The following is a 26539-nucleotide window of genomic DNA, read 5'->3' on the forward strand; positions in this document are numbered from 1 at the left end:
TTATTATTTGTTGATCAAATCAATGTTGAATCAAATCATCCACTGAATCTTCAGTACACTTTACTATTTTTTAAGCACAAATGCCTGCACAACTTTGACTTACAAGGTAGTTCTATGCAAAACAAATTAAAATGTTAGTGACCTTGATATAATAAACTATGTACAATTAAATGTGGTTCCAGGGTACATAATTTTGCTTCTCACACAAGAGGACAATTCTCAGTCAGTTCAGTTCAGTCACTCAGTCGTGTCCGACTCTTTGCGACCCCATGAATCGCAGCACACCAGGCCTTCCTGTCCATCACCAACTACCTAAACCCATGCCCATCGAGTCGGTGATGCCATCCAGCCATCTTATCCTCTGTTGTCCCCTTCTCCTCCTGCCCCCAATCCCTCCAAGCATCAGGATCTTTTCCAATGAGTCAACTCTTCGCATGAGGTGGCCAAAGTACTGGAGTTTCAGCTTCAGCATCAGTTCTTCCAATGAACACCCAGGACTGATCTCTTTCAGGATGGACTGGTTGGATCTCCTTGCAGTCCAAGGGACTCTCAAGAGTCTTCTCCAACACCGTAGTTCTAAAGCATCAATTTTTTGGTGCTCAGCTTTCTTCACAGTCTAACTCTCACGTCCATACATGACCACTGGAAAAACCATAGCCTTCACCAGATGGACCTTTGTTGGCAAAGTAATGTCTCTGCTTTTTAATATGCTATCTAGGTTGGTCATAACTTTCCTTCCAAGAAGTAAGCATCTTTTAATTTCATGGCTGCAATCACCATCTGCAGTAATTTTGGAGCCCAAAAAAATTAATTCTGACACTGTTTCCACTGTCTCCCCATCTATTTCCCATGAGGTGATGGGGCCAGATGCCATGATCTTAGTTTTCTAGTTGAGATTAAAAATTGTGATACGAACATGTCTGTTCATGCCTAACAGGATGGGAAGTCTCCCTCAAGTTTATTCACATGATTTCTACTCCTTTTTGCACAGTGAAAATCTGTAGGGGAAAAAAATAATACACTAACTCTTGGGTCCCATTCAGGTAAATTAAGATTGCATTCTTCAGGCTGTTTCAATAGGACTGGATTTGGCCATTCCCGTTCAGAAAATACCATGGAAAATTTATATACAGGGGTTCACACTGTTGCATTTGGATAAAGCTGGCAAGTCCTTCCTGTTAGCATAGCCCAGGAAATGCCATCCAGGAAATCTAATATATTGGAATAGATGTTTTGGTGTTTGGCCCACAGTTTGATCATTCTTAGGGTTAACCCGAAGCTGTCAATATCTGGTACTAGATGTAAAATTCGCTGGTTACCCTGCAACCCTGCAGACTTCTTATACATCTTATATCTAAATTTTTAAGCAGACTGTCATCTCTTAAATCCAAGTCTTCTGGAGTAGTCTGCAGTGCTCATCTTGCAAACAAAATATCATCAGTCCCTATCCCATCAAAACACAATTTGATAACTGTTACAAATGCCTCTTCAACAGCTCTTAAATCTTTTACTTCTTCCTGTCATTTCAACTTATAGAATGGGGTGAAAAAAATCACTTCGATCAACATGTCTTGGTGCAACACACAATGCATCAATATTGGCACGTTTTGCATGTACTCCTAATCTGTAAGATCCAAATGTAAAATATTTTCCCACCAACATTTTCAATTACAGATTGTGGCAGATTCTTACTTTCACCGATTTCTTAAAAGAGTATCCACTCTTTTACCAGGTTATTTAATTTTCCCCAAATTAAAATCCTGCGCTGCAGCTCCGCTTTCTCTCCATAAACCACAAAGAGCTTCAGAGTCTCAGCTAGTTTCAGTACAAGTAGGCAGTGTCTCCTTGGGGGCATCTAGGCTGATGGGAGAGGTGATGTCCCAGTGCTTCCGTGGAGGCTGTGTTTGCCCATGATCCCTGCATTGTAACTGGAAACAGCATCATCTCCTGCGCCGCCACAAGCGGTCACGTCTCCCCTGGCAACCTCCCCGGCTGAAGCTCTGGGCGTGATCCACAGATGCGGGAGGGAGGCGGGGCCTGCCTTAGCCCTGGGTCCAGCCTCACCCCGCACCTGCTCCCACGGCTTTAAGAGCTTCACCTCATCCCCGCTTCGTCCTAACAAGGCGCCCCCATCCACTGAATCTTTTCACTCTACTCATTCAAAGAATTCAATTCTGAATGTAACTAAATCACTAAACTCTCCACAGGTTTCATACAGAAGCCGGGCTCTTTCAGATCAAGTTACCCAACAGGGTAATATACTTCTATAAATCCAAGGCACACAAACAAACGTGTCTTTTTGCTATATCCTCTCTTCCTTTCCCCCTCGATTGTGTACATAACTGTGCAGTATGTCTCCAAACCCCAAATTCTTTATTTTTATCCTTTGATCAGATCTTCTGCTTTCATTTAGAACCTATAAATATCCCATGAAAAGTGCTTCACATTCTGATCAACCGCTGATAATTGAAATCATTCCCTTATATTCCGATATGGAACGTTCCTCCTATTACATAATCTAATTCTCTCCACCAGTGTTTTCACTTTCTTTTCCTCCCATATTGTAAAGAAACAAGTACTTTTATTCCCTTTCTTCACTTGAAAATTCCATCACTCCTTCTCCACTGAATATTTCTTGGTAACTTTTAAACATGTTTCCATATAACAAATGTAAAAATACCAGAAACACTTTCATTTAATTTCTCATGTGTGTGTTAGTCACTCAGTTGTGTCCGACTCTTTGCGACCCTATGGACTGTATAGACTGTAGCCTGCCAGGCTTCTCTGTCCATGGAATTCTCCAGGCAAGAATACTAGAGTGGGTTGCCATTTCCTTCTCCAGAGTTTCTTCCCGACCCAGGGATTGAACCCAGGTATCCTGCATTCTAGGCAGATTCTTTACCATCTGAACCAACAGGGAAGACAATCAGTTCCTCATAAACCACTAGCTAAAATCATAAACTCTCTTCTTCTATCACAATCCACTTGAATAGCTTTCCTTCCACTTATCTCTATTTTCTCAGCTCATTTTATTCTGGAATATGGTCTCATCATTTAACAAAAAATTCCTGCTGAAAAGAAAAATAACATCTATATCTCTAAATCCTGAACATTTTCTATCTTTATTGTATTTTATGTTTCAGCTGAATCTGACACTGTTGATTGCTCCATCCAAGAAACTGTCAATTCATTTGGTTTCTATGACACATCCTTTTTCTATATATTTTTTTCACCCTTTTGCCTGTTCCTTCTTCGTTGGCTTTTTAGGCACATCTTTATCACACTAAGGAGCTCTCCTGGGCATCAGGTTTGTACCTTTTCTCTTTTCATTCTGTGATCTATCCCTAGGTGATACCGTTTTCAATTCTGGTTCCAATAAAATCTACACAGAGCTGAAATTCACATTAAAATTTGAACTTCAAACTTAAATCAGAATATAAAATTTAAATCTCCTCTCAGCTCTATGCACACACTGATTTGCTATTTACCAAGTTTATTACAAACTCCCTTTCTTGCAGACTTCTTATTTGGTACCCTTGCTGCCTGACTAGGTCTTACAATACTTGGTGCATTCTTATAGTGAGACCTGCAGACTTTTCTTTGAATGAGGGGTCAGATCAATCAGAGCCCTCTTACACTTATTCTTATTTACATCAAGTATCTGGTATATTTTATTCAAAGCACCTACTATAATCTGCAATAACACATTAATATATTTGTTTATTTTGTTTCTGTCCCTGTTCTCCACTAAAACAGAAGCATCATGATGAAAGAATACTTATATCTATCATTTACTCTTGTTATTCACAAGATAGATTAGAGTCAGGCACATAGTGTATAAAAAATCAGGATGGGGGACACATACACCTATGGCTGATTCATGTCAATGTATGGCAAAAACCACTACAATATTGTAAAGTAACTAGCCTCCAATTAAAAGAAATAAATTAATTAAAAAATAAGAATAGCTAACAATGTATACTTACTATGTGCAAGGCAACGCTGAGAGAACAGATACATAATCAATTCAGTTTCACTGTACCTCTATGAGGTAGATGCTCTTTACAGATAAAGAAACTGAGATACTAAAGAATGTAGTAAATGTCTTAAAGACATAGTAGGAGCATTGCAAGAACTAGTGGTTGAACTAATTAAGACTTACCAAATCTTCTAGAAACACTAAGAACAAAAATAGAAAGTGCCTAACTTAACAAAACTAGCACCGCTAGACTAAGAGTTAATAAAGCAAGCAGAGAATGACTGATATTATTGTAATAAACATGAAAATGATGATAGATTCAAAATTAACATAAATTATGTGAATGAAATTAATAACTTATTGAACATCTAAAATTGAAACAGGAAAATTAAAACATGATAAGTGGGACAAATAAAACAACAAAACACAAAAGCAAGTGAAAGTATGGATCCGTAAGTATTCCCAGAACACAGATTTAAATTTCAAGGTGTTTGAAAAAATAAGAAAAATGTGAAGTTGATCTGGGAGTTTTAATATCTGTGTAATACAGATGAAGAACAAAAGAGAGAAATGATTGATGGGGAACCATGTAAGACAGTTCCATTGAAGTATTCTGCTGGTTCTTCATATTATAGCCAAAAGAGAGATGCCAGTTTGATCTTATGTAAGTACTGCTGTAGAGTTATTTTGGGCATAGTGTAAAATCTACATAAATTTTCCATATGCTGTGTGATGTGCATGCTCCTCTTGCATGTGCACAATTCAAGTCTATGTTCCTGCATTGCACACATTCCAAAACGCCTGAACACACCAGTGTTTGTTAACACAGGACACTTTTTTTTGATTGTTTAAAATATGAATTGCCCAGACTATCAACATAAACTATATGCCAGATATTTAGAAATAAACATTTTATATTTGTATATTTAAAATATTTTATCATTTCTATTTCTATTTGTAATGATGACAGTGTGAAAACAGTCAAGCTCATAAGTCTTACAGTATAACTTTAACTTGCAAGTATAACTGCATTTGATTGAATTCCATACTTTTAATCTTGACCAAAAAGCAGATGCTAAATTTAAATAAACCATATGAATCACCTTTATGTTATTTCTCCTTTATATCACTTAGCTTACATATACCTCAAAGTAACTGGTTTAATCAGTTCAGTTCAGTACAGTCGCTCAGTCGTGTCTGACTCTTTGCGACCCCATGAATCACAGCATGTCAGGCCTCCCTGTCCATCACAAACTCCCGGAGTCTACCCAAACCCATGCCCATTGAGTTGGTGATGCCATCCATCCATCTCATCCTCTGTCGTCCCCTTCTCCTCCTGCCCACAATCCCTCCAAGCATCAGGATCTTTTCCAATGAGTCAACTCTTCACATGAGGTGGCCAAAGTACTGGACTTTCAGCTTCAGCATCAGTCCTTCCAATGAACACCCAGGACTGATCTCCTTCAGGATGGACTGGTTGGATCTCCTTGCAGTCCAAGGGACTCTCAAGAGTCTTCTCCAACACCGTTGATCAAAAGCATCAATCTTTCGGCACTCAGCTTTCTTCACAGTCCAACTCTCACATCCATACATGACCACTGGAAAAACCATAGCCTTGACCAGATGGACCTTTGTTGGCAAAGCAATCTCTCTGCTTTTCAATATGCTACCTAGGTTGGTCATAACTTTCCTTCCAAGGAGTAAGCATCTTTTAATTTCATGGCTGCAATCACCATCTGCAGTGATTTTGGAGTCCCCCAAAATTAAGTCTGCCACTGTTTCCACTGTCTTCCCAACTATTTGCCATGAAGTGATGGGACGAGATGCCATGATCTTAGTTTTCTGAATGTTAAGCTTTAAGCTGACTTTTTCACTCTCATCTTTCACTTTCATCAAGAAGCTCTTTAGTTCCTCTTCACTTTCTGCCATAAGGGTGGTGTCATTTGCATATCTGAGGTTATTGATATTTCTCCTGGCAATCTTGATTCCAGCTTGTGCTTCTTCCAGTCCAGCATTTCTCATGATGTACTCTGCATATAAGTTAAATAAGCAGGATGACAATATACAGCCTTGGCGTACTCCTTTTCCTATTTGGAACCAGTCTGTTGTCCCATGTCCAGTTCTAACTGTTGCTTCCTGACCTGCATACAGGTTTCTCAAGAGGCAGGTCAGGTGGTCTGGTATTCCCATCTCATTCAGAATTTTCCAGTTTATTGTGATCCACAGAATCGAAGGCTTTCACGTAGTCAATAAAGCAGAAATAGATCTTTTTCTGGAACTCTCTTGCTTTTTTGATGATCCAGCGGATATTGGCAATTTGATCTCTGGTCCCTCTGCCTTTTCTAAAACCAGCTTGAACATCTGGAAGTTCTTGGTTCACGTATTGTTGAAGCCTGGCTTGGAGAATTTTGAACATTACTTTACTAGTGTGTGAGATGAGTGCAATTGTGCGGTAGTTCTAGCATTCTTTGGGATTGCCTTTCTTAGGGATTGGAATGAAAACTGACCTTTTCCAGTCCTGTGGCCACTACTGAGTTTTCCAAACTTGCTGGCATATTGAGTGCAGCACTTTCATAGCATCATCTTTCAGGATTTGAAATAGCTCAACTGGAATTCCATCACCTCCACTAACTTTGTTCATAGTAATACTTTCTAAGGCCCACTTGACTTCACATTCCAGGATGTCTGGCTCTGGGTGAGTGATCACACCATCATGATTGTCTGGGTGGTGAAGATCTTTTTTGTACAGTTCTGTATATTCTTGCCACCTCTTCTTAATATCTTCTGCTTCTGTTAAGTCCCTACCATTTCTGTCCTTTATCGAACCCATCTTTGCATGAAATGTTCCCTTGGTATCTCTAATTTTCTTGTAGAGATCTCTAGTCTTTCCCATTCTGTTATTTTCCTCTATTTCTTTGCATTGATCATGGAGGAAGGCTTTCTTATCTCTCCCGGCTATTCTTTGGAACTCTGCATTCAAATGGGAATATCTTTCCTTTTCTCCTTTGCTTTTTGCTTCTCTTCTTTTCACAGCTATTTGTAAGTTCTCCTCAGACAACCAGTTTCCCTTTTTGCATTCCTTTTCCATGAGGATGGTCTTGATCCCTGTCTCCTGTACAATGTCACAGATCTCCGTCCATTGTTCATCAGGCTCTATGTCTATCAGATCTAGTCCCTTAAATCTATTTCTCACTTCCACTGTATATTCATAGGGATTTGATTTAGGTCATACCTGAATGGTCTAGTGGTTTTCCCTACTTTCTTCAGTTTAAGTCTGAATTTGACAATAAGGAGTTCATGATCTGAGCCACACTCAGCTCTTGGTCTTGTTTTTGCTGACTGTATAGAGTTTCTCCATCTTTGGCTGCAAAGAATATAATCAATCTGATTTTGTGTTGACTATCTGGTGATGTCCATGTGCAGAATCTTCTCTTGTGTTTTGGAAGAGGGTGTTTGCTATTACCAGTGTGTTCTCTTGGCAAAACTCTATTAACCTTTGCCCTGCTTCATTCCATACTCCAAGGCCAAATTTGCCTGTTACTCCAGGTGTTTCTTGACTTCCTACTGTTGCATTCCAGTCCCCTATAATGAAAAGGACATCTTTTTTGGGTGTTAGTTCTAAGAGGTCTTGTAGGTCTGCATAGAACCATTCAACTTCAGCTTCTTCAGCATTACTGGTTGGGACATAGGCTTGGATTACCATGATATTGAATGGTTTGCCTTGGAAATGAACAGAGATCATTCTGTCGTTTTTGAGATTGCATCCAAGTACTGCATTTCAGACTCTTTTGTTGACTATGATGGCTACTCCATTTCTTCTAAGGGATTCCTGCCCACAGTAGTAGATATAATTGTAATCTGAGTTAAATTCACCCATTCCAGTCCATTTTAGTTCACTGATTCCTAGAATGTTGACATTCAGTCTTGCCATCTCCTGTTTGACCACTTCCAATTTGCCTTGATTCCTGGATCTAATATTCCAGGTTCCTATGCAATATTGCTCTTTACAGCATCTGACCTTGCTTCTATCACCAGTCACATCCATAACTGGGTATTGTTTTTGCTTTGGCTCCATCCCTTCATTCTTTCTGGAGTTATATTTTCATTGATCTCCAGTAGCATTTTGGGCACCTACCGACCTGGGGAGTTCCTCTTTCAGTGTCCTATCACTTTGCCTTCTCATACTGTTCATGGGGTTCTCAAGGCAAGAATACTGAAGTGGTTTGCCATTCCCTTCTCCAGTGGACCACATTCTGTCAGACCTCTCCACCATGACCCATCCATCTTGGGTGGCCCCACACGGCGTGGCTTAGTTTCATTGGGTTAGACAAGGCTGTGGTCCATGTGATCAGGTTGACTAGTTGTCTGTGACTATGGTTTCAGTCTGTCTGCTCTCTGATGCCCTCTCTCAGTGCCTACCGTCTTACTTGGGTTTCTCTTACCTTGGACGAGGGGTATCTTCTCATGGCCGCCCCTCCTGACCTTGAATGTGGAGTTGCTCTTCTCGGCCCTCCTGCGCCCGCGCAGCAGCTGCTCCTTGGAGGTGGGGTAGCTCCTCTCAGCCGCCGCCCCTGACCTCGGGCGTGGGGTAGCTCCTCTCCGCTATTGGTTTAATAGCAACTAATAAAACACTGTGGTTATGCCAATTTGATTTCATTATTTATGTATAAAGTTTATATCTTTAGACTTTCCACTAGTAGTACATTTTTTAAAATTTTATTTGTCTGTCTGCTATTTACATTAGAGATGTTTATAATGAGGATGATGATGTCCACTGTGATATTACAGATATATCAAAGCACCAGCAGCATCAAAAAGCATGTACATTTGTAATATGAGAGCCAAACTAGAGTTTAAGATTGAACTCACTGAAAGGAAAATATTGGAAGAAAAGATTCATGAAAGTTACTGCTTTTCATCTGGAAGTAAAGATAAAAATGGAACATGTACTGAAACTAAAAACTTATCAAATTTTTTAAAAATGTATTTTGCAACTGTGGGACACTGAAGAAGAAGTAGTAGTCATTTAATTTTTTTTCATTTATTTTTATTAGTTGGAGGCTAATTACTTTACAATATTATAGTGGTTTTTGTCATACATTGACATGAATCAGCCATGGATTTACATGTATTCCCCATCCTGATCCCCCCCTCCCACCTCCCTCTCCACCCGATTCCTCTGGGTTTTCCCAGTGCACCAGCCCCGAGCACTTGTCTCATGCTCTATGACCCACCTCCCAGAATATTGGAAATAAAAGCAAAAATAAACAAATGGTACCTAATTAAACTTAAAAGTTTTTGCACATTTAATTTCTTAAAACTAAATTTTCTTAATTTGATGTCAGGTAATGGTACATATGATACTTTTTATATGTATGTTGTGTGAAAAAGATAGCTGCTGTCTACAAAAAAAAAAAAATCAGAAGACGCAATATCTAAAAGTGTTTAGAGTATCCCTTATTATGTTATCATTTAAATGTGATGCTCATTATTTCAAGTGTTTTCAAATGGTTCAACATATTTTTGTTTTAATATGATTGATGCATGTCGGTCAGATTCTCAGGAAAGTCAATTAAATGCTCAAAGATCTGTCTTCAAGAATAATTTTGCTACTCTAAACAATCTGTCTCTTTCTTACCAATAGTGAAATGTTATGCCAAGAATCTTTTTATCAACATCAGACAAGTATTAAACACTCACTTAAGAAATATCAATTCTGTTGACATAGCGACTTGAGCAGAACTTTGCTGTCCTGGGCTATCAGATTTGTACCAGGAAAGATTTGTGTGTTTATTACCTAACTTTAAGCACAAAGGTGAAAGCCTATGTAAATGAAACCAACATGGAAGACTTAGATATTTTAGGAGGTCATTAAAAATTCAGCAACCATTTAGAGCTTGCTACCCAAAGTGTGTTCCACAGATTAGCAGTATTGACATAATCAGAGGATTGTTAGAAATGCAAAATCTCAGGTCCCTCTTCAGAATCTGCCATTGAACAAGCCCTTCAGGTGTTTCCTGTGTACCTGAGTGTTAAGCAAACAAACACATAAAGAGAATGAAGCCAATGATTATTGCCCCTGGGAGACTGATGGTGTGGTCTGTCATATAAAGCCAGAGCATATACTAGCTGAGGGGATCAATTTATTTCAGGTTAAGTAAGAAGACACCTGATAATGAGCAGAGGCACATGTGATTTAGAGAACTATTAGTTATGTGAGTATCAAGTATTTGGAAACGAGTTTTAGGAATCATAAAAATGAATGTGATCCACAAGATATTCAGAATTAGTTATAAGCAAGTCATCATTTTTTAAATATAAATATTGTGGTGGTGGTGGTGGTGGCATAAAATTGTGTTTTGTTTTGTTTTTTTCTTTTCAACTGGATGCTGCATATTTGAATCTATTTCCTGAATCTAACCACTCAACCACTTTCACTGCTACCATTAATCAAGATCCCTCTAATCCTCCACAAGAATTATCCCAATAGGGGTCATAAGTATTTCCCCAATGTTTTGCTTTGTCGTCACCCCACTATCATGCCTCTGCATGGAAGCCAGAGTGACTTCTGTATTTTAAAATGTGATTCAGATAATGACAGTCTCCTGTTTAAAACTCTTCAATAGTGTAGGTCCCAGTCATTAATAGTAATTATAGCTAATAATCCCATTTAGTAAGAAAAATTATAACAAATGTACCATGTGTGTATATGTTAATGATTAATAATAACATTCTTTCTCCAAGATTGAGGATTACTCCCAGGAATAAACATAAGAAAATGGAGGTATTGGTTAAAAACCCTATCCTAGGACACAGTAATAGCTAGAATTTGAACCAAGGAAACTTAGCTTCAATCTTAACCTTTAATCATCTTTCCATATACATATCTCTTCATTCCCATGGAGGACTTTCATGATCTTTTGCCAAACAACCCTTCCCAACCTATCTCTCATATTTTTTTTTTTTTTTTTAAATTTTGTGCTATGCAGCTGAGCCTTCCTTTTCTTCATCTAACATGCCACACATGTACTGGCCTCCTCTTCCAGTTAAGTTCTTCCCCAGGTGTTTTCACAGCTTATTCACACAATTGTCACCTATTCAGAGAAGCAGTGTCTGTTCATCTAGCTTACTCCATTACCTTGCCTTATTTTACATTGTGTCACTGATCAACATACAGTGTTAAAAAGTCTTTACAGCTATAGCACAAGTTTCTGCAATATAATTAGTCCATCTAATACAGGAAGAAAGGGGAATACATGACTCACAGAAATAGCCCTGCAAAATTCATGCATTTCCTGGTAGGGATCTTAGGCATGCAGAAATAACTAAGGAACTGGTTCTGAACCTAGTGTTAAAACTAGCAGTTAGAATTGACTGTCTTTGTCAAATCTCTGGGTCGAATCTCTTTAATTTGACTCAAAACCCTTTTATGTCTGACTTAGTACATGACAGTAAGACTTTCATGTCCACTTTTGTTCTAATACACTGCCTATCTTATTCAATTTGTAGTACACAAAGATAATCCAACCTCACAGATACACAGCTGAAAAGGGGAGGAGGATATTTAAAACCTTATCAGATACAATAATTATTTTGACACTATACCCAAATTCAATACCTGTTAATTTATTAAAGTTTAGCTTTAATGTGGAATCTGAAAACATGTCAAAAGACTTTCCAGATTATAATTTTAAAAGCATTATTCTGTCTTGCATTTTTAATGAATCTTTAAATATATGTTGTTGTTCAGTCGCTCAGTCATGTCCGACTCTTTGTGACCCCATGGACTGCAGCATGCCAGGCTTCCCTGTCCTTCACTAACTCCTGTAGCTTGCTCAAATTCACATCCATTAGTCAGTGATGCCATCCAACCATCTCATCCTCTGTCCTCTACTTCTCCTCCTGAATTCAATCTTTCCCAGCATCAGGGTCTTTTTCAATGTGTCGGCTCTTCACATCAGGTGGCCCAAGTGTTGGAGCTTCAGCTTCAGCATCAGTCCTTCCAGTGAATATTCAGGGTTCATTTCCTTTAGGATTGATCTTTAGTCCAAAGGACTCTCAAGAGTCTTTTCTAGCATCACAATTCAAAGGCATCGGTTCTTCAGTGCTCAGCCTTTTTTTATTGTCTAACTCTCACATCTGTGTATGACTACTGGAAAAATAATAGTTTTGACCATATGACCCTTTGTAGGCAAAGTAAAATCTCTGCTTTTTAATATGCTAAGTTTGTCATAACTTTTCTTCCAAGGAGAAAGTGTCTTTTAATTTAATGGCTGCGGTGTCCACAGTGATTTTGCAGCCCCAAAATATAAAGTCTGTCACTGCTTCCATTGTTTCCCAATCTATTTGCCATGAAGTGATGGAACCAGATGTCATAATCTTGGTTTTCTGAATGATGAGTTTTAAGCCAGCTTTTTCACTCTCCCCTTTCACTTTCATCAAGAGGCTGTTAGGTTCGTTTATAATAGCCAGGACATGGAAGCAACCTAGATGCCCATCAGCAGATGAATGGATAAGGAAGCTGTGGTACATATACACCATGGAATATTACTCAGCCATTAAAAAGAATTCATTTGAACCAGTCCTAATGAGATGGATGAAGCTGGAGCCCATTATACAGAGTGAAGTAAGCCAGAAAGATAAAGAACATTACAGCATACTGACACATGTATATGGAATTTAGAAAGGTGATAACGATAACCCTATATGCAGAACAGAAAAAGAGACACAGAAATACAGAACAGACTTTTGAACTTTGTGGGAGAATGTGAGGGTGGGATATTTCAAAAGAACAGCATGTATACTATCTATGGTGAAACAGATCACCAGCCCAGGAGGGATGCACGAGACAAGTGCTCCGGCCTGGTGCACTGGGAAGACCCGGAGGAATCGGGTGGAGAGGGAGGTGGGAGGGAGGATCGGGATTGGGAATACATGTAAATCCATGGCTGATTCATATCAATGTATGACAAAACCCACTGGAAAAAAATAATAATAATAATTAAAAAAAAATTATAAAAAAAAAAAATAAAAGAAATGGTTCTGCGAATTCTACAGATCTTCCAAATATTGATTGATTTCGTTAAATAACATTTTAAAAAGAAATCAAATTTTTCTTATCTCTAATGATTTGGTCATAAAGTTCCTTGTTTTGGTAAGCTGATAAACACATGGTGGCAAATATAAGTTTTATAAAATTTTTATTTTATTAAAAAATTACTTTTATTTGAAAGCTCAAATTTTATCATTGACAACAAGTACTGTCTATTGTTGGCCTGCAATTACCATGCTCACTTGGTTTATTTTCAAGAAAGTGTAAGGAAATACAAAATCTGAATAGTTTGTATGGCAATCATTCTTTCAAATAAAAAATGTTTTGTTAAACAAAACAAAACAAAACTCACTTCACAGTCCAAACAATCACAGAGTGTTATTTTTCTTGAAAGACAGTTGTTCTTTGGTAAGAAAGTATTAGCTGCTCAGTCAGTGTCCAACTCTTTATGACCCCATGGACTGTAGCCCACCAGGCTCCATAGAATTCTCTAGGCAAGAAGACTGGAGTGGGTTGTCTTTCCCTTCTCCAGGTGATTTTTCTGATCCAGATATCTAACCCAGATCCCCTGTATTACAGGTAAGTTCTTTACTGTCTGAGCTACTAGGGTAGGAAAATATGTAATATGTGAATTCCATTTCATCACTCAATATATTAACAGTATGTCTACCCAAGAGTTGAGGGTTTTTCCCTGCTACAAAAAATGATTGAAACCAGTTGCACCTCTGCTGCTGCATTCTCTCCTCCCCTTCTTCTCCTTTTTCTGTGCAGGTGTGCCAAGTGAAGAATGGAGTGACTATTAACTCATTATTATGTCAGCAGTGTGATTCATAGTAAGGCACCAGTCATTTTTACCCACAGTTACTTTTATACCATCAGTGAAAGTATCAATTCAGTAAAAAAGCAAAAATGTCCTAGTATTATTTTGAAAACAATTTTAACACACAGTCTGTGTGATATGAGCTTCCCTGGTGGCTCAGCTGGTAAAGAATCTACCTGCAATACAGGAGACCTGGGTTTGATCCCTGGGTTGAGAAGATCCCCCGGAGAAGGGAAAGGCTACCCACTCCAGTCTTCTGGCCTGGAGAATTCCGTGGACTCTATAGTCTATGGGGTCACAAAGAGTCAGATATGACTAAGTGACTTTCACTGTCTGAAAAGTCTCGAGTTTTACAAGGGTGTGTTGACAACACATTATAAACTGTTCGACTTCCCAGGTAGCTCAGTGGTAAAGAATCTGCCTGCCAATATAGGAGACTCAGGAGATGCGGGTTTGATCCTGGGGTCAGGAAGAGCCCCTGGAGGAGGAAATGCCAACCCACTCCAATATTCTTGCTGGGAAAATCCCAAGGACAGAGCGGCCTGGCAGGCTACAGACCACGGGGGTCACAAAAAGTCAGACACGATTGAGCACTGGAGATTAGATTATGAACTGTGACACCATAGGGTAATCAAATGGAGAAGCCCCACTCCTTTATATAGCACTGTTTCCAACTATCTGTACATACCTCCACTGAAGTTCTCCCAGAAATTCCCCAATGACAATTTAGGTGTTTTTAATAACAGTATTTAAATAAGTGTGTAGAAAGGTGGTAAGTAAAAAATAAATATGAAAAGTCTAAGGAAAACAGCAAAAACCAAAGGTGATGTAGAACCTACTGAACACATGTATGAAGCAATGGTTAAATAGCAGCATAACTCAGGGAAGGTATGCCCAATACCCATCACAAACAAGACAGGATCCTTCTGATGATATTCTTCTCTTGGTAGTCTCCTGGGCTGATGGTTACAGCAAATATAGTTTTACCTGAGTCAGAAACAGTTCGCTTGAGAAAGATTTTTCTAAAACAGAAAGCAAGGAAAATACACTGAAATAATAGTGTGATAATTTTCTCCCTAAATTGAAATCAAACTATTAGTTTGATTAGCTAATGAAAATTAGCTCTGATAAAACCAGTAAAATATTAGATACCATTGTTCATTATACAATGATTAAATTTATTGAAATGATATAAACAAAAATTCTGATAAATAAGACTGAAAACTGCTATAAAATATATTTCATAAAGTAACATCAACTATGAGCTTCCTTTTCAACTCAAATAATTGTTTTTCTTTTACTACACTTTTAAGGTATTAAAGTATTTGACCAAAAATCTCAGTGAAAATCAATATATTTAAAGAGCTATACTGTTTTTCGCTGTTGGTTTGCATTCAAAATAATACCACCCTTAACCCATGTTCAATAAAATATAATTCTCAAATAATTACTTTTCCCTTTTGTTAAAAATAATTTTCATTGTACATTCAACACACGTATCATTGTCTTTAAATAAGCTTGTTATTCAAGATAAGACAAACTTTTCCATTGACTGTAATCACGCAATCTCATTAAAGGAAACAGGGGTTATTTTAAGTCCATATTTCCAGACATTTTGTATGCTTCTATAAACATATAAGTGTATTTATAAAATCATAAAATGTTACTTAGATTTATTTTTATTTCCATAAACACTTTGATACATAAATAATTTTAGAATATATTCATTTCAGTTCAGTTCAGTCGCTCAGTCGTGTCCGACTCTATGTGACCCCATGAATCACAGCACACCAGGCCTCCCTGTCCATCACAAACTCCTGGAGTTTACTCAAACCCATGCCCATCGAGTCGGTGATGCCATCCAGTCATCTCATCCTCTGTCGTCCCCTTCTCCTCCTACCTCCAATCCCTCCCAGCATCAGGGTCTTTTCCAATGAGTCAATTCTTCACATGAGTATTGGAGTTTCAGCTTCAGCCTCAGTCCTTCCAATGAACACCCAGGACTGATCTCCTTTAGGATGGACTGGTTGGATCTCCTTGCAGTCCAAGGGACTCTCAAGAGTCTTCTCCAACATCACAGTTCAAAAGCATCAATTCTTCGGCGCTCAGCTTTCTTATCAGTCCAACTCTCACATCCAGACATGACCACTGGAAGAACCATAGCCTTCACCAGATGGACCTTTGTTGGCAAAGTAATGTCTCTGCTTTTTAATATGCTATCTAGGTTGGTCATAACTTCCCTTCCAAGGAGTAAGTGTCTTTTAATTTCATGGCTGCAATCACCATCTGCAGTGATTTTGGAGCCCAAAAAAATAAAGTCTGACACTGTTTCCACTGTCTCCCCATCTCTTTCCCATGAAATGATGGGACCAGATGCCATGATCTTAGTTTTCTGAATGTTAAGCTTTAAGTCGGCTTTTTCACTCTCTTCTTTCACTTTCATCAAGAAGCTCTTTAGTTCCTCTTCACTTTCTGCCATAAGGGTGGTGTCATCTGCATATCTGAGGTTATTGATATTTTTCCCAGCAATCTTGACTCCAGCTTGTGTACTCTGCATATAAGTTAAATAAGCAGGGTGACAATATACAGCCTTGACGTACTCCTTTTCCTATTTGGAACCAGTCTGTTGCTCCATGTCCAGTTCTAACTATTGCTTCCTGACCTGCATACGGGTTTCTCAAGAGGCAGGTCAGGTGGTCTGGTATTCCCATCTCTTTCAGAATTTTCCACAGTTTATTGTGATCCACATAGTCAAAGGCTTTAACATAGTCAATAAAGCAGAAATAGATGTTTTTCTGGAACTCTCTTGCTTTTTTGATGATCCAGCGGATATTGGCAATTTGATCTCTGGTCCCTCTGCCTTTTCTAAAACTAGCTTGAACATCTCGAAGTTCTCGGTTCACGTATTGCTGAAGCCTGGCTTGGAGAATTTTGAGCATTACTTTACTAGTGTGTGAGATGAGTGCAATTGTGCGGTAGTTTGAGCATTCTTTAGGATTGCCTTTCTCAGTGATTGGAATGAAAACGGACCTTTTCCAGTCCTGTGGCCACTGCTGAGTTTTCCAAACTTGCTGGCATATTGAGTGCAGCACTTTCACAGCATCATCTTTCAGGATTTGAAATAGCTCAACTGGAATTCCATCCTCTCCACTAGCTTTGTTCATAGTGATACTTTCTAAGGCCCACCTGACTTCACATTCCAGGATGTCTGGCTCTAGGTGAGTGATCACACCATTGTGATTATCTGGGTCATGAAGATATTTTTTGTACAGTTCTTCTGTATATTCTTGCCACCTCTTCTTAGTATCTTCTGCTTCTGTTAGGTTCATACCATTCCTGTCCTTTATCGAACCCATCTTTGCATGAAATGTTCCCTTGGTATCTCTAATTTTCTTGAAGACATCTCTAGTCTTTCCTCTTCTGTTGTTTTCCTCTATTTCTTTGCACTGATCGCTGAGGAAGGCTTTCTTATCTCTCCCGGCTATTCTTTGGAACTCTGCATTCAAATGGGAATATCTTTCCTTTTCTCCTTTGCTTTTAGCTTCTCTTCTTTTCACAGCTATTTGTAAGGCCTCCTTAGACAACCATTTTGCCTTTTTGTATGGACAATTTGTTTTACATTGACATTGATACATATACTTACATAAATTATACATAAAATATTTGTACATATGTATTATGTGGAATATTTCTTCTACATATGATGAGTTCTATTCTAAGAGTACATTCATAAATCCAGTTGTTCATAAGTTTCCAAAAGTTCGCCTAGGTACTCAACTAACTTAATCAGCTATTTAGTAGTGTACTGTAGCTCAGACAGTAAAGCGTCTGCCTACAATGCGGGAGACCTGGGTTTGATCCCTGGGTCGGAAAGATCCCCTGGAGAAGGAAATGCCAACCCACTCCAGTATTCATGCATGGAGAATCCCATGGACCAAGGAGCCTTGTGGGCTACAGTCCATAGTGTCACTAAAAGATGGACGCGACTGAGCGACCTCACGTTACGTCATGTCACGTAATAAGCTCATAATTCTTTTCACACAAATAACCCATTAAAAAAAAAAAGCAAAAAATGAAAAAGCATAGTTCTAATCTTAAGCACAGTACCTTGAAAAGTACAGCACTACAATACGACAGCTGGCGAACAGGTGCTGGCATCAGTGAAAAGAAGAAGAGTTACTGACTGGAGGAGGGAGAGGAAGTGAATGATAGAGCGGAAGGATCCTCAGATTTAGGAGACAGAGTTGTTGTTCAGTCACTAACTCATCTCCAACTCTTTTGTGACCACATGGACTGTAGCACACCAGGTTCTGTCCTGCACAATCTCCTGGAGTTTGCTCAGATTTATGTCCATTGAGTTAATGATGCTGTCTAACCATTTCATTCTTGGCCACCCCATTCTCCTTTTGTTAGCCTCAAGGTCTTTTCCAGTGAGTCAATTCTTTGCAACCAGGTGCCCAAATATTGAAACTTCAGCACCAGTCTTTTCAATGAATATTGAGTTGATTTCCTTTAGGATTGACCGGTTTGATCTCCTTTCAGTCCAAGGGACTCTCAAGAGTCTTCTCGAGCCCCACAATTTGAAAGCATCAATTCTTTGGCACTCAGCCTTCTTTATGGTCCAACTCTCAAATCCCTACATGACTACTGGAAAAACCATAGTTTTGACTAGACGGACCTTTGTCAGTAAAGTAATGTCTCTGCTTTTTAATATGCTGTCTAGGTTTTAATATGCTGTCCTTAGTTTCCTTCCAAAGAGCAAGCATCTTTTAATTTCATGGTTGCAGTCATCATCTGCAGTGATTTTAGAGCCCAAGAAACTAAAATCTGTAGAGTAAGCTGCAATTTCATTAACACCTGATGTTGATGGAACAGGTTCTAGATCATTTATATATTCAATTCTATGTACCCTATTGAAAAAATGATCCAGTGCTGTCTGGGTCATAGCTCTTTTTTCCTTATTATAGACACAATAGCACTGAGTTACATCCTTAATTGCTGCTGCAAGTTTCATGTATAGACCAATCTTTGAGTCCTATGTCTCAAAAACTAACAATGCCTTCTCAAGTAAAGAAAATTGCTTGCTTCCAGATATCCTGGGCTTGCTTTATTACTGTACTCTATACAGTACTACACAGTAAAATACACAAATGTACAACCACTTGAAAAAATTGCACTCACATGATTGGACATATAGGAGACTTATTATACATCATTTTAGTGTCTTTTTTGTATAATAGCTCGATATTCCATAATATGGTAAATAGTTTAGACATTGCCTTATTGACAGTTTGCTTCAGATGTATCACTATTACCATTGTTACTACCGCCACCTGTTTTGATTTTGGAAATGAGGAAATGTATATAGATAATGTTGATTGTTTTACATAGATACCATTTTTCTATTTATTTAATAATATGTGACATTATCCTACATTTAAACCTATTGTTTCTTTATTATAAAACATATGTATTTCTAAAACCATTGTAATATTTCATGCTCAGTATCAAATAACTATTAAGTTTACAAGCCAGAATACAAACCATGTTGCTGACATAATCTTAACATTTTATTGTATGTATATATGCATGTGCATTTTTTTTTACAATTTCTTGATTAAAAGTATGTATTTTCTATACCATCATCTCCTCTTGAATTACATGCAAATCTGAATTGCTATCAAGAGAAGTCCACTATGACGTGAAGACTGAGGGTGAGTCCAAACTGTGCAGAAGAGTATGGCCTTAAGAGAAAGACTGGAGGATTTTTATATTTATTGCAGCTTTCAATGTATAAGATTATTGTTGTAGCTCTCAAAAAGAGCTTTCCTGGTAGCTCAGCTGGTAAAAATTCTGCCTGCAATACAGGAGACTCCAGTTTGATTCCTGGGCCAGAAAGATCCTCTGGAGAAGGGATAGGCTACCCACTCCAGCATTCTTGGGCTTCCCTGGTGGTCCAGAAGGTAAAGAATCCGCCTGCAATTCGGGAGACATGGGTTCTTTCCCTGGGTGGGGAAGATACCCTGAAGATAGCCTGACAGTTCACTCCAGTATTCTTGCCTGGAGAATCCCCGTGGACAGAGGAGCCTGTCAGGCTATAGTCCATGGGATCTCAAAGATTCAGACACAACTGAGCGACTAAGCATAGCACAGTACAGCTTTCAAAAGTCCATATCATGTATGTATGAATATATTTAAACATTTAAATTTTACTTAGGCCCAACTGGTTATTAAAATATGTATGTAGGCTGCATTTTTTATTCACAATACTACAAACTTGGAGATGATTATGCATTCTTTCACTATAAGCAAACTCTGAACCAAAGCATTTTCCTTTTTCTTTCCAAAAGCATCCTGAAGCTTATAGGAGAAATGAGAACCAACTACAAACTCCACTGTGGGCAAAATTAGGAAATGTGCTATGAAATATATATTACAGTTGTAAAAAGCACTATCATTTGCATAGGAATCATGAAAAAAAAAAAGAGAGCAAGTCTCAAAGAAATTTCAATGGAGAGAGTCCAATGTTAGAAAGTAACAGTCACATTTATTTTTGCTCTCAACCCCTTGAGTAAATTGGCAAAGAAAGAAAAGACAAGCCTATGCTTACATGCACAGATAAAAGACACTTGAAAATAATTTTGCCTTTGAGGCAGCTGAAAAGAAAATCTCTATGTTTTGTATCTCAACTAGACTGGAAAAATCTCTCTGGAATCTTTTCCTCTGTAGGAACACCTTGTAAATAACTTATCTAAGAAAATCTAAATTATTCAGTGAAGGTAACAAATTATATTACCAGATACCTTTGCCAAGGAGTGGATGAAAAGTTTGAAAAAGTACTTCACTGGAGTAGGGGGGGCGGGGGCGGTGGTAGGAAAACTTATTCTCTTGGTGTAGGTCAAGCAAAAATGCAAACATAGAGCTTCCCTGGTAAGAATCTGCTTGCCAATGCAGGTGAAGACAGGTTCCAGCCTTGATCCAAGAAAATCCCACATGCTGCAGGGAACTAAACCCATGTTTCACAACTATTAAGCCTGGGCTCTAGAGCCCTGGAACTGGAACTAGTGAGCCCTCAACCATAACTACTGAATCCCACATTCTTTAGAGCCCACGCTCCGCATCAAGAGAGGCTACCACAATGAGAAACTGCAACTAGAGAAAGGCCACATAACAACAAAGATCCAACACAGCCAACAAATAAATAAGTAAATAAGTATATTTTTAAAAATGCAGGCATAAATCATACCAGATATTTAATAGATATCTTAAAAGCAATGTTGCTGAAACAGAATAACTGATCCTACCTGTCTTTAACCATGCTTCCTCCTAGGTCTTCTTACCTCAAAAGCCCTGATCAATACAGCATATTTGCTTAAATCATAACTCTTGGAGTTTCTCTTGTGCCCTTTTTTCTTTTTCATTAGCAATTCCTAAGAATTCTAACTATATAAATGATCTCAAATTCTCCAAAGATGTAAGAATTCATAATTCTTGGCAAGTATTTGAAACAATGAGTGTTACGCTTAGATTACTTGCAGTCTGAAATAAGATTTTTTTCTACAGAGTTATTTTTATCACCAAGGAAGTAGTGGTGCTTCTAGACAACAGAAAAGTCCTGTGGAAGGGAGATTTTTCTGGTGTGCCACTGTGGAAACATTGCTTAAGTGAATATGTATAAATGTATATTAATTTCAGAGGACCATGCCAGTGCTTATGCATAATTGAAACTTACAATAAATAGAAGCATGTCGCTTCATTGAGAAAGTATGTATAAATGTTCATTATCTCACACTATGGAGAGAAATAAGGGAAATAGTGGGCTGTCTTCTAATCAAGGAAAGCATCATAGCTTATATTTTCCTGACTTTGAAGGGAAATCTAAAGGTTATTTGTTCTCAAGAGCATAAGGAAGTGAAATTAGCTAACTATTTTAAAGGATTGGTTAATTTACTGTGCTGCATGATATTATTAAGCTTCATCTTCCAAGCTGCAGAATCTAAGTATATTTAAAAGGGCTAATTTTTAAAAATGGTTGATATTTTCAGCACCAAAAATTTCATTACTTTATTTGGGTGCAAATACAAAAGAACCTTTTTTTTTTTCCTGTATAAGTGATAGTGTTAAATCATTCTGTCTTTCATTTGCTGTGTTAGGTTCATATGACGTACACATACATATACATACCTCAATACTTGAATGGATATAATCCTACGTTTAATATTTTTAAATGTTGGTATATCCCTGATGTACTCTTTTATTAACATAAAGCATTTGAACTAAATGAATGAAGCATAGAGAAAAGTCAGAAATTTATTTTTAATACTTATTGTGTTAACTCTTCTATAGCTAACGAAAATATGGGCATTTGTATAAGGTAAATATTTTCCTATGAAATATTACTTATCTTGAGAATACATTGAATACAATGAAAAGGGAATTAAAAAGGTATTGGAAATCCATTTCTTATAGAGGATTGATCAATTGTATATTTTATTAATCAGAACAATACAGCAGCAGTTTCAAGACTGTGCAGTATAATCGAATATCCTCCAGAACATTCTTAAATTAAATTCAGTACAAACAGAAGAATGATGCATATAAATTTATGATCAGGAAAAAATATTTTTAAAAAAATTCTTGACTCTCATTTTTAAATCAGCAAGCTGATTCATTTTAATTTACTGGATCACAGTATCCTTTATTAGTTTGTCTCTGAAAATATTACTTTTTCTTGAATCACTTTACAGAAGACTGATTATCTGGATATTCATCATAAGTAAAGCTGCCAGATCAGACACAAGACATCCAAGTAAAATTTAATTTCAAATTAAATAACAAAATGGAACAATATAAAAAGTATAAAAATATGCCGAATATTGAATGGAATGTACTAATATTGACATTTGTTGTTCATCTGAAAAGTAAATGTAACTAGATATCTCATATTGTTATTTCTTAAATTTGCAGTCCAAACTTAAAAGAATGCTTAGAATTAATAGGTATTTGCTTAGACAGTTCCCTATAGATACAACATAATCTCTTTATCATGTCTAATTAGAATATTTGATGCTTGCCATAGTACACCTGTTAAGATTTTTTTCTCAAGATGCTGTCTCAGATCCAGTCATTCAAGGCAGAGCAAGTTAGGTTTTCTTCTGCTGTGACTTTAAAAACCTGCTATGAGACATTTAAAATTCAGAAATAAGAAAGACAATATTCTCATGAGTATAGGTGTTTGGATCTGTGAGACTATTAGGTTGTACTTTGTCAAAAATATTGTCAAACAATCTGTCATAAAATAGGGACTAACTAAGAAAATTACAATTTGAAAATAGATGAAGCTGCCAGAGTTCTGGTATTTCAGACACAAAAGATTAATCAAAATAAAGCCTAGTATTCTAACAGCACTGGGGAAAAAGTAGGCAGAGAGAGAAAAAGCAAATGTTTGTGTCTTAATATATGCTTAAAATAGGTATCTCACATTGAACTCTTCCTCAGGATATCTCTACAAGTTCACTGATTCATTCATCTATTCATTAATGTTTTTTTTTAATTTTTTTTAATTTTTTTTATTAGTTGGAGGCTAATTACTTCACAACATTTCAGTGGGTTTTGTCATACATTGATATGAATCAGCCATGGATTTACATGTCTTCCGTAACTACTCTATTTCAGACTTTGGGTTATTTTTTTTAAAAAGTAGACAAGGTAGTCCTGGCCCTTCTAGTGTTGCAGGTCAGTTCAGTCGCTCAGTCATGTCCTACTCTTTGCAACCCCACGGACTGCAGCACGCCAGGCTTCCCTGTCCATCACCAACTACCAGAGCTTGCTCAAACTCATGTCCATTGAGTCAGTGATACCATCCAACCATCTCATCCTCTGTCATCCCCTTCTCCTCCTGCCTTTAGTCTTTCCCAGCATCAGGGTCTTTTCCAGTCAGTCAGTTCTTATCAGGTGGCCAAAGTATTGGAGCTTCAGCTTCAGCATCAATCCTTCCAATGAATATTCAGGACTGATTTCCTTTAGGATTGACTAGTTAAATCTCCTTGCAGCCCAAGGGACTCTCAAGAGTCTTCTCCAACACCACAGTTCAAAAGCATCAGTTCTTGGGTGTTCAGCTTTCTCTATAGTCCAACTCTCACATCCATACATGACTACTGGAAAAACCATAGCTTTGACTAGACAGACCTTTGTCAGCAAAGTAATGTCTCAGATTTTTAATATGCTGTCTAGGTTGGCCTTATAGGATTTACCTTCAGAATTAGAAGAGAGATTACTGGACAAGTAATTATAATAAGAGTGTAGAAACAAGTAGACTTTTGTAAAAAGATAATTATTTTAAATTATAAAATCCTACTCTTCTTTTTTGTTCTTTTTTTTTTTGCATAATTTCTCTCCCTCCATCTGCTAATTGTCTTTGAAATTACATTTTAATAAAAGGCAGCAACAAAAGGAAAAAGATAATTTTTATTTCTCTTAATTCACTATAATATATGAAAAGAAATGTTTGTTCAGAGAAAAACAGACTTTCTAAAGCTCCCCTTTTCCTAATGTATTAAATAGAAGCCATGACAGGTAGTGTCCAAGAAGGCCTTCCTGTTCCCCTCAGTTAGACTAAACCATAGACCAGCTTCTTCTTGACTGCAGGTCTTCTGGCCTCCCTTTTCTTAGAACATTTACTTCAAAAAGTATGTAATAAAAATCCCTTTGAGATGTAAATCTTGGTAAAAACTTTCTTGTCAGATTTACAGTCCAGGAGCATCTCTCAAGAGAACTTCCTTTTTAAAATATAATAATCAAGGAAGATAGTGTCCCTGACTACCAGTGTCTATGGGAAGATAAGAGCTAACTTCTCTGGGTATCTTGCCACAACTTGTAAAGCTACCTCCTGTCATGAAGAAAATTTTCCTTTTCCTTTTTTGGAGGCGTGGCAATCAGCAAATTAACTGACACTGGGCACCTTTGATCTTTTATCATCTCAGCTCTTAAAAATTCTTTAGCCCTTAGTTTCAGACCAAGCTGTTTGAATCATGGCCTCTCACTCCTATTGAAATAGTCTTGAATAAACTGTTCTTTGACACTAACTTTTTCTGGTATTGTTGCTTTGACAGTGGGTTCAGAAGAGTCACAGAATATGATATGAAAAAATATTACACCAGTAAGAAAGAGAAAATGCACTTGAAAAGAAAAACATTTAAAGCAGTTGAAAATACTTCGAGAAAAATTTTATTCAATCACATTGTTGCTAAAAATTAATAGGAAGTTATTGGTGCTCCACTTTCCACTTGCAGTTCTGGTAGGAAGGTGTTTCACTGACTGTCACTGAAATGTCAGTGTGCTGTGTTCAGCAGACCCTTGAAAAGCACGGGTTTGAACTGTTTAAGTCCACTTGTACACAGATTGTTTTCATTAAATGTACTTTGTAGTACTACTCTCTTCAAGGTTGGTTGAATCTGTGGATATAGAACAGCTGATCTGATAGCACTAGGATTTGAAGGACTAATGTATACTGAGGGCCAAGTCTAAGTTGTAAGCAGATTCTCAGTAACACAGATAATGCCACTTACCTCTGCATTGTTCAATGGTTAACTTCATATGCAGAGAGGGAGCATGAAATAGTTAACCCCTACACATAGTATTGCTCCCACAGTCAAACTTATCTGTTCTAACAGAAAGAATCTCTTAAAAGTCTTATTCTCCTCTCCAGGCTTCCCAGGTGGCTCAGTGGTCAAGTATCGGCCTGCCATGCAGGACACACAGGAAATGCGGGTTCAATCCCTGGGTTAGGAAGATTCCCTGGAGGAGGAGATGGCAACCCACTCCAGTATTCTTGCCTGGAAATTTCCTTGGACAGAGGAGCCTGGTGATCCACAGTCTGTGGGGTAGCAGAATTGGACGTGACTGACTGACTGAGCACCCAGAACATTCTTCTTTCAAGAAATCCAAGTTGGTACTTGAGAACCAGCATGTTGGCTAGGGATACATCACAGAATGGGATGACATAATTTCTTGAGTGAGCAAAATATGTTACTGAGGTCTGAACTTCAGAGGCCAATAGTGACATAACCTTAATTTACTTTCCTATTTCCTATGAACAGAAAATGTAAAACAAATCACACCAGCCCTAATGCTTTAGCAAAATTATACAGAAGCTCAGGAATTCCAGACATTGGAGGAGCTGACATTGGATTGGAGTCCCAAATATTGGTGTTATAAAGAAAGGTAAAGTGGATTTCATAGCCAAGTTTGATTTTAAGTAGCTAACTATGTCTGCACACAGAGAATAAATAGGAGCATAACAAAGTAGAAGATGTGGAGAAAGAAGAGAACACTGCTTAGGGAATATAGCAAGGCTATTGCAGCAAAATGGGTGGAGAAATTTATGGTTGTCCACTTATGGTGGACATAAATGATCTTTACAAGACTCAGTGGCTGATTTTATTGAACTTGAGGTGTGTGTGTGCTAAGTCGTTCAGTCGTGTCCAATTTTGTAGGACCCTATGGACTGTAGGCCTCCAGGCTCCTCTATCCAAGAGATTCTCCAGGCAAGAATACTGGACTGGGTTGTCTCACTCTCCTCCGGGGGATATTCTGGAGCCAGGGAAAGGACCTGCGTCTCTTAGATTTCCTGTGTTGGCAGGTTCTTTACTACCAGTGCCACCTAGGAAGTCTATTGCATATATGAATG

General features: G+C 37.8%; 1 pseudogene; it reads right to left on the minus strand.

Moving 5' to 3' along the window:
- Positions 1–930: 930 nt before the first annotated feature.
- LOC133046630 (poly(A) polymerase alpha-like) lies at positions 931–1941 on the minus strand (annotated as a pseudogene).
- Positions 1942–26539: the final 24598 nt, after the last annotated feature.

This window comes from Dama dama, chromosome 25 (genome assembly GCF_033118175.1).
Source record: "Dama dama isolate Ldn47 chromosome 25, ASM3311817v1, whole genome shotgun sequence".
Taxonomy (NCBI): Eukaryota; Metazoa; Chordata; class Mammalia; order Artiodactyla; family Cervidae; genus Dama; species Dama dama.